Source organism: Zingiber officinale, chromosome 5A, assembly GCF_018446385.1.
Source record: "Zingiber officinale cultivar Zhangliang chromosome 5A, Zo_v1.1, whole genome shotgun sequence".
NCBI classification, from domain to species: domain Eukaryota; kingdom Viridiplantae; phylum Streptophyta; class Magnoliopsida; order Zingiberales; family Zingiberaceae; genus Zingiber; species Zingiber officinale.
In genome coordinates this window covers 26,823,297-26,836,049 of record NC_055994.1, presented here as the reverse complement: position 1 = coordinate 26,836,049, position 12,753 = coordinate 26,823,297, and positions in this window count along the sequence as shown.

Sequence of the window (12,753 nt, the reverse complement as noted above, 5' to 3'; positions counted from 1 at the left end):
AGAAAATAAATGACCTGCTTATGTTTATTTCATGTTGATGACTTGCATGACCATTTCTACTTATGCTTATGTTAGGAATGGATGATTATGATTCCTTAAGTTTATAACCATGTTGAACATACTGGTACGATTAGTTATGACTTAAATGAACAAATTACTTCCGCTGTTTTGAAAGAAAAAAATAAAGAAAACTATTCGTATGTACGCTATGTATAGAAGAAAGTAACACTGCCCTCACTAGGCAGGAAGGGAGGGCGGGCGTTACAGTTTCTTTGACTTGTGAAGCAAATTATCATCCTCAATCAAATTATTAGTTACACTATCCCCTTTATCTATGATTTGTTCTGGGATTTCATTTGAATCTAATGAAGCTTGAATAGCTGAATTTGCTGCTGGAGCAGAATCAACCATCTTCTTTGAAAATCAAAAGAGAAAGTATAACTAAAAAATATTAATAATGAAATAAATTATTCAAAGTATCCTACATCCTAATCAACATATCTTCAAGAATAAAGCATAAATTACACAAATAACTTGCATGGAAATATTATTGTATTTAAATGTGCAAAATTATAACTCTAAAGTTATCAAAATCAACAATTATTGCATTAAAAATCAATATTTAACTACTATTTCTTCAAAAAAAAAAACAAACAGAAAGACTGTTTCTTCAAGAAAAAAAAAACAAACAGAAAGATTAAGAAAAAAAAAGAAAATAATTCCTTCCAAAAAATGATAAAAAAATAACTATGAAAAGGGTTGAATCCATTATGTACTTCAAAGAAAAATAGAGATTGAGGGAAAAAAGACATACATCTTAGGTTTTTCCAAGCAAAAGTACACTGGTGAAGAGAGCTTCCGTATAGACTTTGGCAAGAGCAGTGAGAGCAAAAAAGGTTGTGCTTGATCTTTCGACAGAGGGGGAGGCAGCAGAGCCACCAGGAGTTCTCGACGCCGGTAACGTAGAAGAGGCAGTAGGCACGAGCAATGAGAGTAAGAGAAGTTGCGCTTGATCTTCTAGCAGAGGGGAAGGGGAGGCAGTAGATCCATCAGTATCTCTCGAGTCTCGACTCTCAACATCGATAACGCAGAAGAAGCAGTCCCCCAGCGCCTTCTCCTTCTCCAACACCAAATCTAGATCCTTCTCCAACACCAGCGCCTTCTCCTTCTCCAACACCAACTCTAGATCCTAAGCACTTGAAGCATAATCGCTAGACAAGAACCCTAGCTACCTTCCGCCGCCAGTCTTCGCACTTGTTTTGTGGAAAAGATTAGGGTTCACCGGTTTGTAAAAGGATTAGGTTATAATATAAATATGAACTATTATCCGTTAACCCATGATCCATTAACCCGCAATTTGTTAACCCATTAAGCATGATTGCAGAATCGTTACTCATCAGATTCAAAGTTTTAAAACCATTACAATACATTTATTGAATAACATATTAGAAAATAATAAAATTATACAAAAGCTAGCGAGCGGCTCGCAAATATTCGAACAAAATGTTATAGATTCGAATTTGGCTCGAAACCTTATCGAACATGTTCGAGTTCGGCTCAAATTCGATAAATTCGAATACAAATCAAATATCTTTCAAGCCGGCTCGAAAAGCTCGCGAGCCGGCTCGATTCGTTTGCAGCCCTAATCAGACCCATTGGGTATAAGTGGGTCTTCAAGGTGAAGACTGACATGGATAGAAATATGCATACCTATAAAGGTAGATTGGTGGCTAAAGAATTCAAGCAGATTCATGGTATAGACTATGATGAAACCTTTTCACCAGTTGCGATGCTCAAGTCCATTCGGATCATGCTTGCTATTGCTGCTTACTATGATTATGAGATCTGGCAGATGGATGTCAAAACCATATTTCTTAACGGAAATCTACTCGAGGATGTGTACATGACACAACCTGAGGGTTTTGTAAATCCAGAGCATGCTGGAAAGGTTTATAAGTTGCAAAGATCCATTTATGGATTGAAGCAAGCTTCTAGAAGCTGGAATCTCTGATTCGATGATGCGATCAATGTTAGAGTGTATACTAAAAGCCTAGCTTTTATAAACATTTATTTATGAAATAAAAGAATCACATTGGTCAAATGTCTATATTTTATTTGTTAAGTGTAGTTATTCAATTAATTTATATTATAAATAACATGGTGTGTGGTGTCACACACAGAAGATCATGTTATCAGTTCTTTATAAATTATAAACAGTTGCTCACGACTAAGATGAAAAGGAACAAACCATTGGAATAGTCATAGTGTAATTAGGTATTAATTTATCTTGACTAATAAATTACACTAGTACACTTTAAGTGTATTGAGTAGGATCATTTTAGGTAAGTTCTTTTTATACAGACTTAATAAAAGAACTAGACCTTAGTTATTATGGAAGTGTGTGCTCTTAATTCTAATATAATAACAAGCATATATATTTAGTATTTATTTCTTTAACTTATCAAAGGGTGAGATTTAGTTCGATAAATCAATAGGGTCGATAAGTTGGGAAATGATATTACTTATAGTGTGTGTTGTTGATTATAGAAGGAAACTGTGTCCTAGTAATCTAGGTTGAGAATGCCCCCAAGAGGAGCTCATAAGGATTGCCATGTTAAACCCTGCAGGTGGACTTAGTCCGACATGACAATAAGGTTGAGTGATACTACTCTTGGACTAAGACATTAATTAAAGTGAGTTGTCAGTAACTCAATTAAATTAATGGACATTAGATATCTTAAACACAGGGAGACTAACACACTCATAGTAAGAAGGAGCCCATAATGTAATTTGGTATTGGTGCGGCAGTGCAATAATAACTCTTTAGTGGAATGAGTTATTATTGATGAACTTGAGTTGTGTATTCGGGGCGAACACGGGATACTCAAGCTCGTCGGAAAGTCAAAACCAATTTCTCCTCTAGGTCCCTATCGTAGCCTCATTAATGCCTTAAATCCACTCATAGAAAAGCTCATCTTGGTGTCCAAGAGAGGGTCAGCCCATGGCTTGGTGACCAAGCCATGTGGCCGACCACTTCCTCCTCAATAGGGCCGGCCTCTTGCTTGGTGCCCAAGCAAGAAGGGGCCGCCCACAATAATTCAAACTAGGAGAGGTGTTTTGAATTTTTAAAATTTTCTCTTTGTAGAAATCTACAAGTTTTAAAAGAGAGATTTTAAAATATAAAACTTTCCTTATTTGAATTAGGCCACATGATTTAAAAGAAAGTTTAAAAGTTTTAAAACTTTCCTTTTTTAACCATCCTCATGGTATTAGAAAAAAGGAAGAGAAGTTTTAAATTTTAAATCTTCCTAATTTTGTAACCATGTTTAAAAAAAGAAAATTTTAGAAGAGAAGTTTTAAATTTTAAAACATGGTTTTAATTTTTAAAACTTTCATTTTTTAATATCCACATTAGGAAATTAAAAGAGAGCTTGTAAAATTTTTATAAGAGAATTCCTTCTTTGCTTATAAAATTTTTACAAATTTATTTTTCCTTCCTATTAGGGTCGGCCACCCTTGCTTGGTGCCCAAGCAAGGGGTCGGCCAATCAAATATACAAATCAATCATTGATTGGATGATTGAATCAATCAAGAGAAAGGAAAAGGAAAAATAAAAGGGGAAAAGGAAAAACAAAAGGAAGATTTTAATTTTTGTAAAAAGTCTTTCCTTATTTGCCTTGGGCAAGTAATATAAAAGAAGGGGAGAGGATGCCTCATTTATTATCAATTCTTATTCTCTTGTCGAGTCCTCTTGTGGTCGACCCTCTCCCTCTTCTTTTCCCCTTGCTCTCTTTTGTTCTCTTGTGGTGGTGGCCGGATTTTAGAGAAGGAGGAAGAAGGCTTTTAGGTGGTGTTCATCTTGGAGGATCGTCACCCACACGACTTCCAAGGTGAGGAGAGGAATACGGCAGAAGATCTCGAGGTTATTAGCATACAAAGAAAAGATATAACTAGTAATGGTTTTCCGCATCATGCTAGTTATTTTTCTTTGTAAGAATTTCAAACACAAGAGGCATTAGATTCTAGTTTTTCGAATTTGTAATTCGTGTTTCTGTTTTTTTTTATTTTTTGAATTTGTGATTCAATTGTTCTTTTTGGTTAAACCTAATGTTATTTTAGGAAATTAAATATTTAATTTCGTTAAAAGGTTTTGTCGAGGCAGTGGTGGATGCTCCTATACCCAAGAAGGTCATGTGCCTCGCCATGTTTGTCCTGGGAACCGATTTTCGAAATAGATATTTAATTGAATTTGTAACATAGGTTGATTTGGATCAATAGTGTTAAGTTTCACTTGCGATCCAAATATAAAATATTAAGAATAGATAAGTTAAATTTGGAATCAATAATGTTAAGTTCCGTTTGTGATTCCTAATTTAACTTCTAAAGAACACAATAGGTTGTTTAGGAAAGGTTCAACACTTGTACAAAATTTTTATACAATGGAACCGGTACGATCTTCCTAGGACCAACCAACAATTGGTATCAGAGATAGGGTTTGCCTCTATGTGTTTTGGTTTTCAAATAGATTATGCACATGTCATACATAATTTAGGTAGGATAATAGTAGGATGTGCTAACTTTATGGTTGCAGGCTCCAACTATTATGGCTTATAGATGTTGTGTGTGATTGGACCCTTGGACATGTCAAGGGCATTATTTTATGTGTGCATTATTGTATGTATCAAATACAGCAGGAGCTATATTAGTTTTAGAATTTTACTTTATTATTCGATCTAGAATACATGTACATTCCTTTATGGAATATAGGATCGATATATATAAAATTCTATATTTGTCGCGGATCGTATCCTTGCGAGGCGTGGTGCTATTGAATGACAAGAGGCGCAGCGGAATAAGAAGCAAGATAGATGCAATGACTGGACCCGATGGCGGTGGCTAAAGTTGGCAGCAGCTAGGGTTGGAACACACGGAGGACAGTGATGGAAAAGGTCATAATAGTTGGAAAATTAATTTTCACATTTATTGCTTTTATTTACTGTGATGTGTGTGTGTGCATGTGATATATGCTAGCATAGGTTAAAATTCCTCACCTTAAATAATTAAGTGGAAGAGGGATTTTTAAATAAATTCCACGGTCTCCATTACTGGTTTGTAAGTGATGTAACAAGCTTGCGTGTTGGCTCTGAGTGCCTCCCTCCACAACGGATGGGTTTGTTGCGGATCACTAAATCAAACTTCCTTTATGGATGGTTATAGGAAATTATTTAGGAACGTGTGATCTTCTCCAACTAAAGGGACACAATCCTATTTAATGGACTAAGTATCAAGTAATGGTATACACTTAGACGCATTCAATAGTATCCTCCCCAACGGAGTCACTGCTATTATTTTTTGCGGGACCAAAGTAAAACCAACTATTAATTTTATTTGTCATAAAGTTAGGATGACAGGATAATAAAATTAATGGGTAAGACCCTCCTCTTACAAATGTTGAATTTGTGTACGTCCACACTAACGTGGCATGCAATATTTACGGTGTTTTGAGGTGTTGGTAAATTTAAATAGTATTGTTTGAGGAATCAATATTATTCTAGATTTAGAGTCCTGACCAAAATTTATTTTGTGATTCTTAAGATGACTTTCAACCCACTGGCCATTATATTGAAAGAGAACAGACTTACTGGTCCCAACTATATAGATTGGAAAAGAAACCTGGACATTGTTCTAACTGCTGAAAGCTATAAGTTTGTACTGTCAGAGGTATGCCCAGATACACCTAATGGTGATTCTACCCCAGAGGAGATTGAGTATCATAAGAAATGGGTAAAAGCAGATGAGATGGCACGGTGTTACATTTTGGCTTCAATGTCAAATGTATTACAACATCAGCATCAAGATTTACCAATTGCTTATGATATAATGAACAATTTTAAAGAACTCTTTGGGCACCAGAGTCGGACTGCTAGGAAAGAGGCAATGAACAAGTTAATGACAGCCACCATGTCAGAGGGGACACCCGTAAGGGATCATATCCTCAAAATGATGGCTTATCTTAACGAAATACAAGTCCTTGGAGGTGAAATCGATGGGTAAACCTAGGTCGATATAATTCTCCAAACGCTACCCAGAAGTTTTGAGCAGTTCCGCCTGAACTATAACATGAATAAAAGGGAGATACATTGGCGGAACTTCTGACAGAACTACAGGCAGCAGAAGGTATATTTCATCACAGTTCTCAGATTCACTATGCTAAAAATGATTCTACTTCTAAGTCGAAAGGCAAGAAGAAGAAGAAATAGGTATTTTCAGCAAAGAAGGTGAATAAACCTTAGGGTACAGGATAAAAAGCTGGAATGAAGAAGTCGAAGGGCAAGTGCTTTATCTGTAAGCAGTCAGGACATTGGAAGGTGGACTATCCTCGTAGGAATCAGAACAATAAACGTATATCTCATTCTCTAGTAGTTGAAACATGTTTAGCGATGTTATCTACCAGCACCAGGTGTGTAGATATGGGAGTCACTGATCATGTCTGCAACTCTTTGTAGGGGTTCCAAGAAACCTGACAACTATTTGAAGGAGAGATAACCGTCTACATGGGCAATGCTACTAAGGTGGCAGCTGTTGCAGTGGGAGACGTCTACTTATCTTTGATAGGAATAGAAGTTTGGTTTTAAGAAATTGTCTTTATGTACCCAGTTTTTAGAAAGAATTTAATTTCAGTTTCTAAACTGTATTTGGATGGATATTCTGTTTCTTTTAATAGCAATGTGGTTATAAAGAGAAATAGGGTTATTATCTATTCTGGTGCATTGGTTGGCAATTTATATACTTTAATCTAATTTCTCCCTCAAGATAACAAATGGAAATTAATAACACATCTTCTAACTCTAATTAGATAAAAGAACCTTCAGAAATGAACCAAACATATCTTTGGCATCTAAGGCTTGGTCATATTAATTTAAGTAGGATTCAAAGGCTTGTAGCCGATGGACTCTTGGGTTCATTAGAGTTGGAAAACTTTCCAACCTGTGATTCTTGCTTGGAAGGTAAAATGACCAAGAGACCTTTTAAGGCCAAGGGGTATAGAGCCAAAGATGTGTTAGGACTGGTTCATTCTAATTTGTATAGTCCTATGTCTGTCCAGGCAAGAGGTGGTTATGAATATTTCGTCTCCTTTATAGACGATTATTCAAGATACGCATACATTTACTTGATGCGCCGTAAGTCTGAATGTTTTGATAAGTTTAAAGAATATAGGGCTGATGTGGAGAAACGTCTTGGTAAAAGTATCAAGACACTATGGTCTGACCGTGGTGGCGAATACCTCTTTGGAGAGTTTAGGAATTACTTATCAGAAGCCGGAATTCAATCCCAATTGTTTGCACCTGGTACACCCCAACAGAATGGTGTGGCAGAACGAAGGAATAGGACTCTTATGGAAATGGTTAGATCGATGATGAGTTATTCAGAATTACCAAATTCGTTTTTGGAATATGCTTTAGAAACAGCAGTATACATTCTGAATATGGTACCTTCTAAAATAGTTCCTTCTACTCCCATGGAATTATGGAATGGGCATAAGCCTAGTCTGAATCATATCCGAATATGGGGTAGTCCAGCACTTGTGCTGAAGGGAGATACTGACAAGTTGGAATCACGTACAGAAGTATATCTGTTTGTGGGATATCCTAAAGGAATGAAAGGGGGTTTGTTTTATAATCCTAAAAATCAGAAGATCATTGTTAACACCAATGCTCGATTTTTAGAAGATGATTATGTAATAAACCATAAGCCCATGAGTAAAATTATTCTTTAAGAAATAAGAGAAGACCTGAAAGATTCATGTTTTTGGGAGAGTCTTCGGACTTGATCCCGGGTAAACATGAACCTGATCCCTAAACATATGACGAAGCACTCCAAGATAAAGATGCAGTATCTTGGCAAAAGGCAATGAATTCTGAAATATAGTCTATGTATTCTAATAAGGTCTGGGAGCTTGTAGAACCACCAGATGGTGTAAAAGACATTGGATGCAAGTGGATCTACAAAAGGAAAAGAGGGACAGATGGGAAGGTAGAAACTTTCAAAGCAAGGCTTGTTGCGAAAGGGTATACTCAAAAAAAGGGAATCGATTATGAGGAGACCTTTTCACCGAAAGCTATGCTTAAGTCTATCCGGATACTCTTATTCATTGCCGCTCATATGGATTATGAGATTTGACAAATGGATGTCAAGATAGCTTTTCTTAACGGAAGTCTTGAAGAAAACATCCATATGAAGCAACCCTCTAGAGGGATTCATTGAAAAAGGCAAAGAACATCTAGTGTGCAAGCTGAATCGGTCCATTTATGGACTGAAGCAAGCTTCAAGATCTTGGAACATCTGGTTTAACGAAGTAATCCAGTCATATGGATTTGTTCAGTGTCCAGATGAGTCTTGTGTATACAAGAAGTATAACAGAAACGTGGTGATATTTCTTGTACTATACATAGATGATATTTTGTTAATTAGCAACAATGTCAAAGTGTTATCGGACGTAAGGGTATGGTTATCCAAACAATTTGATATGAAGGACTTAGGAGAATGTGTACACATTCTTGGGATCAAAGTCATAAGGGATCGCAAGAAAAGGATGTTGTGCCTATCTTAAGCTTCATATATAGATACAATCCTTGCTCGTTTTAGCATGCAGAACTCCAAGAAAGGTTTCTTACCTTTTAGGCATGGAGTAGCTTTATCTAAAGAGATGTCTCCAGAGACATCAAAGGAGATAGAGGACCTGAAGGCAGTTCCTTATGCTTCGGCTGTGGGAAGCCTAATGTATGAAATGTTGTGTACGAGACCAGATATCTGTTTTGCTGTGGGCATGGTAAGCAGATATCAGAGTAACCCTGGACAAGGACATTGGACTGCTGTAAAGCATATATTGAAGTACCTGAGAAGGACTAGAGATTATATGCTAGTTTACCAAGCAGATGATTTGCTCCATATGGGTTACACGGATTCGGATTTCCAATCAGATAGAGACAATAGTAAGTCTACATCAAGCTATGTGTTTACTTTAGGAGGTGGAGCCATTGCATGGAGCAGTGTCAAGCAAAAATGTGTTTCTTATTCAACCATGGAAGCTGAGTATGTGGCAGCCTCTGAGGCAGCCAAAGAAGTTGTATGGCTCAGGAACTTCCTAATGGAATTAGATGTGATTCCTGGTTTGCCCAAAATCATCACAATTTATTGTGATAATAACGGTGCAGTTGCAAACTCGAAGGAACCACGAGCCCAGAAGGTGAGTAAACATATAGAGCACAAGTACCACCTGATACGAGACATCATCAAGCGAGGAGAAGTTGTCATCGCCAAGATTGCATCAGCAGATAACCTGGCAGATCCTTTCACTAAGGCCCTTCCGGCAAAAGATTTTGATCGGTATGTGGAGGGGATGAGAATCAGATGTATGGCAGCAGATATGGCAGCTTAGTCTTTTAGTATAAGTGGAGATTGTTAGAGTGTATACTAAAAGTCTAGCTTTTGTAAACATTTATTTATGAAATAAAAGAATCACATTGGTCAAATGTCTACATTTTATTTGTTAAGTGTAGTTGTTCAATTAATTTATATTGTAGATAACATGGTGTGTGATGTCACACACAGAAGATCATATTTTCAGTTCTTTATAAATTATAAACAGTTGCTCACGACTAAGATAGGAAAGGAACAAACCATTGGAATAGTCATAATCTAATTAGGTATTAGTTTATCTTGACTAATAAATTACACTAGTACACTCTAAGTGTATTGAGTATGATCATTTTAGGTAAGTTCTTTTTATACTGACTTAATAAAAGAACTAGACCTTAGTTATTATGGAAGTGTATGCTCTTAATCCTAATATAATAACAAGCATATATATTTAGTATTTATTTCTTTAACTTATCAAAGGGTGAGATTTAGCTCGATAAATCAATAGGGTCGATAAGTTGGAAAATGATATTACTTATAGTGTGTGTTGTTGATTATAGAAGGAAACTGTGTCCTAGTAATCTAGGTTGAGAATGCCCCCAAGAGGAGCTCATAAGGATTGTCATGTTAAACCCTACAGGTGGACTTAGTCCGACATGGCAATAAGGTTGAGTGGTACTACTCTTAGACTAAGACATTAATTAAAGTGAGTTGTCAGTAACTCAATTAAATTAATGGGCATTCGATATCTTAAACGTAGGGAGACTAACACACTCATAGTAAGAAGGAGCCCATAATGTAATTTGGGATTGGTGCGGTAGTACAATAATAACTCTCTAGTGGAATGAGTTATTATTGATGAACTTGAGTTGTGTGTTCGGGGCGAACACGGGATACTCAAGCTCGTCGAAAGGCCAAAACCAATTTCTCCTCTAGGTCCCTGTCGTAGCCTCATTAATGCCTTAAATCCACTCATGGAAAAGCTCATCTTGGTGTCCACGAGAGGGTCGGCCCATGGCTTGGTGACCAAGCCATGTGGTCAGCCACTTCCTCCTCAATAGGGTCGGCCTCTTGCTTGGTGCCCAAGCAAGAAGGGGCCGCCCATAATAATTCAAACTAAGAGGGGTGTTTTGAATTTTTAAAATTTTCTCTTTGTAGAAATCTACAAGTTTTAAAAGAGAGATTTTAAAATATAAAACTTTCCTTATTTGAATTAGGCCACATGGTTTAAAAGAAAGTTTAAAAATTTAAAAGTTTTAAAACTTTCCTTTTTTAACCATCCTCATGGTTTTAGAAAAAAGGAAGAGAAGTTTTAAATTTTAAATCTTTTTAATTTTGTAACCATGTTTAAAAAAAGAAAATTTTAGGAGAGAAGTTTTAAATTTTAAAACATGATTTTAATTTTTAAAACTTTCCTTTTTTAACATCCATATTAGGAAATTAAAAGAGAGCTTGTAAAATTTTTATAAGAGCATTCCTTCTTTGCTTATACAATTTTTACAAATTTATTTTTCCTTCCTATTAGGTCCGGTCACCCTTGCTTGGTGCCCAAGCAAGGGGTCGGCCAATCAAATAAACCAATCAATCATTGATTGGATGATTAAATCAATCAAGAGAAAGGAAAAGGAAAATAAAAGGGGAAAAGGAAAATAAAAGAGGAAGATTTTAATTTTTGTAAAAAGTCTTTCCTTATTTGCCTTGGGCAAGTAATATAAAAGAAGGGAAGAGGAGGCCTCAATTATTATCAATTCTTATTCTCTTGTTGAGTCCTCTTGTGGCCGACCCTCTCCCTCTTCTTTTCCAATTGCTCTCTTTTGTTCTCTTGTGGTGGTGGCCAGATTTTAGAGAAGGAGGAAGAAGGCTTTTGGGTGGTATTCATCTTGGAGGATTGTCGCCCACACGACGTCCAAGGCGAGGCAAGGAATATAGTAGAAGATCTCGAGGTTATTAGCATACAAAGAAAAGGTATAACTAGTAATTATTTTTCGCATCATACTAGTTATTTTTCTTTGTAAGAATTACAAACACAAGAGACATTAGATTCTAGTTTTTCGAATTTGTAATTCATGTTTGTGTTTTTTTTATTTTTCAAATTTGTGATTCGATTGTTCTTTTTGGTTAAACCTAATGTTATTTTAGGGAATTAAATATTTAATTTCGTTAAAAGGTTTTGTCGAGACAGTGGTGGATGCTCCCATACCCAAGAAGGTCATGTGTCTCGCCATGTTTGTCCTGGGAACCGATTTTCGAAATAGATATTTAATTGAATCTGTAATATAGGTTGATTTGGATCAATAGTGTTAAGTTCAACTTACGATCCAAGTCTAAACCATTAAGAACAGATAAGTTAAATTTGGAATCAATAATGTTAAGTTCCGTTTGCGATTCCTAATTTAATTTCTAAAGAACACAATAGGTTGTTTAGGAAAGGTTCGACACTTGTACAAAATTTTTGTACAGTGGAACCGGTACGATCTTCCTAGGACTAACCAACAATCAAAACGTTTGGTTTCATTAAGAATAAAGATGAACCTTGTGTCTACAAGAAGGTTAGTGGGAGCACAGTCATCTTTCTCAAATTGTATGTAGATGACATACTTCTCATTGGAAATGATATCCCTACTCTTCAGTCAGTGAAGACTTGGATAAGGAATTGTTTTTCAATGAAAGACTTAGGTGAAACATCCTATATTTTGGGCATCAAGATCTATAGAGATAGATCCAGGAGATGGCTTGTTCTAAGCCAGAGTATATATATTGACAAGGTGCTTAAACGTTTTGCCATGCAGAATTCCAAGAAGGAATTCTTGCTGATGTCACATGGTGTGAGTCTTTCGAAGACTTAATGTCCTTCTTCTAAGGAAGAAAGGGACCGCATGGATAAGATTCCTTATGCATTTGTTATAGGGTCTATCATGTACGTCATACTTTGTACTCACCCAGATGTCTCATATGCTTTAAGCATGACGAGTAGATACCAATCAGATCTAGGTGAATGTCACTAGACAACAGTAAAGAATATTCTTAAGTACTTGAGAAGAACTCAAGATTATTTCTTGATCTTTGGAGGCGATGAAAAGCTTGCTGTAAATGGTTACAGCTGTTGTTGTAAAGGGTTACACCTGTTGCTGTAAAGGGTTACAACTGTTATTGTAAAGGGTTACAGTGGTGTAAGCTTCCAAATTGACAAGGATGATTCTAGATTGCAGTTAGGACATGTATTTTACATAAATGATGGTCTTGGGTATTGGATACTACAATGATTCAAGGGATCATCGATATATGAGATATAATGATATGTAGACAACCAAGCAATGCTAACATTACAGATCC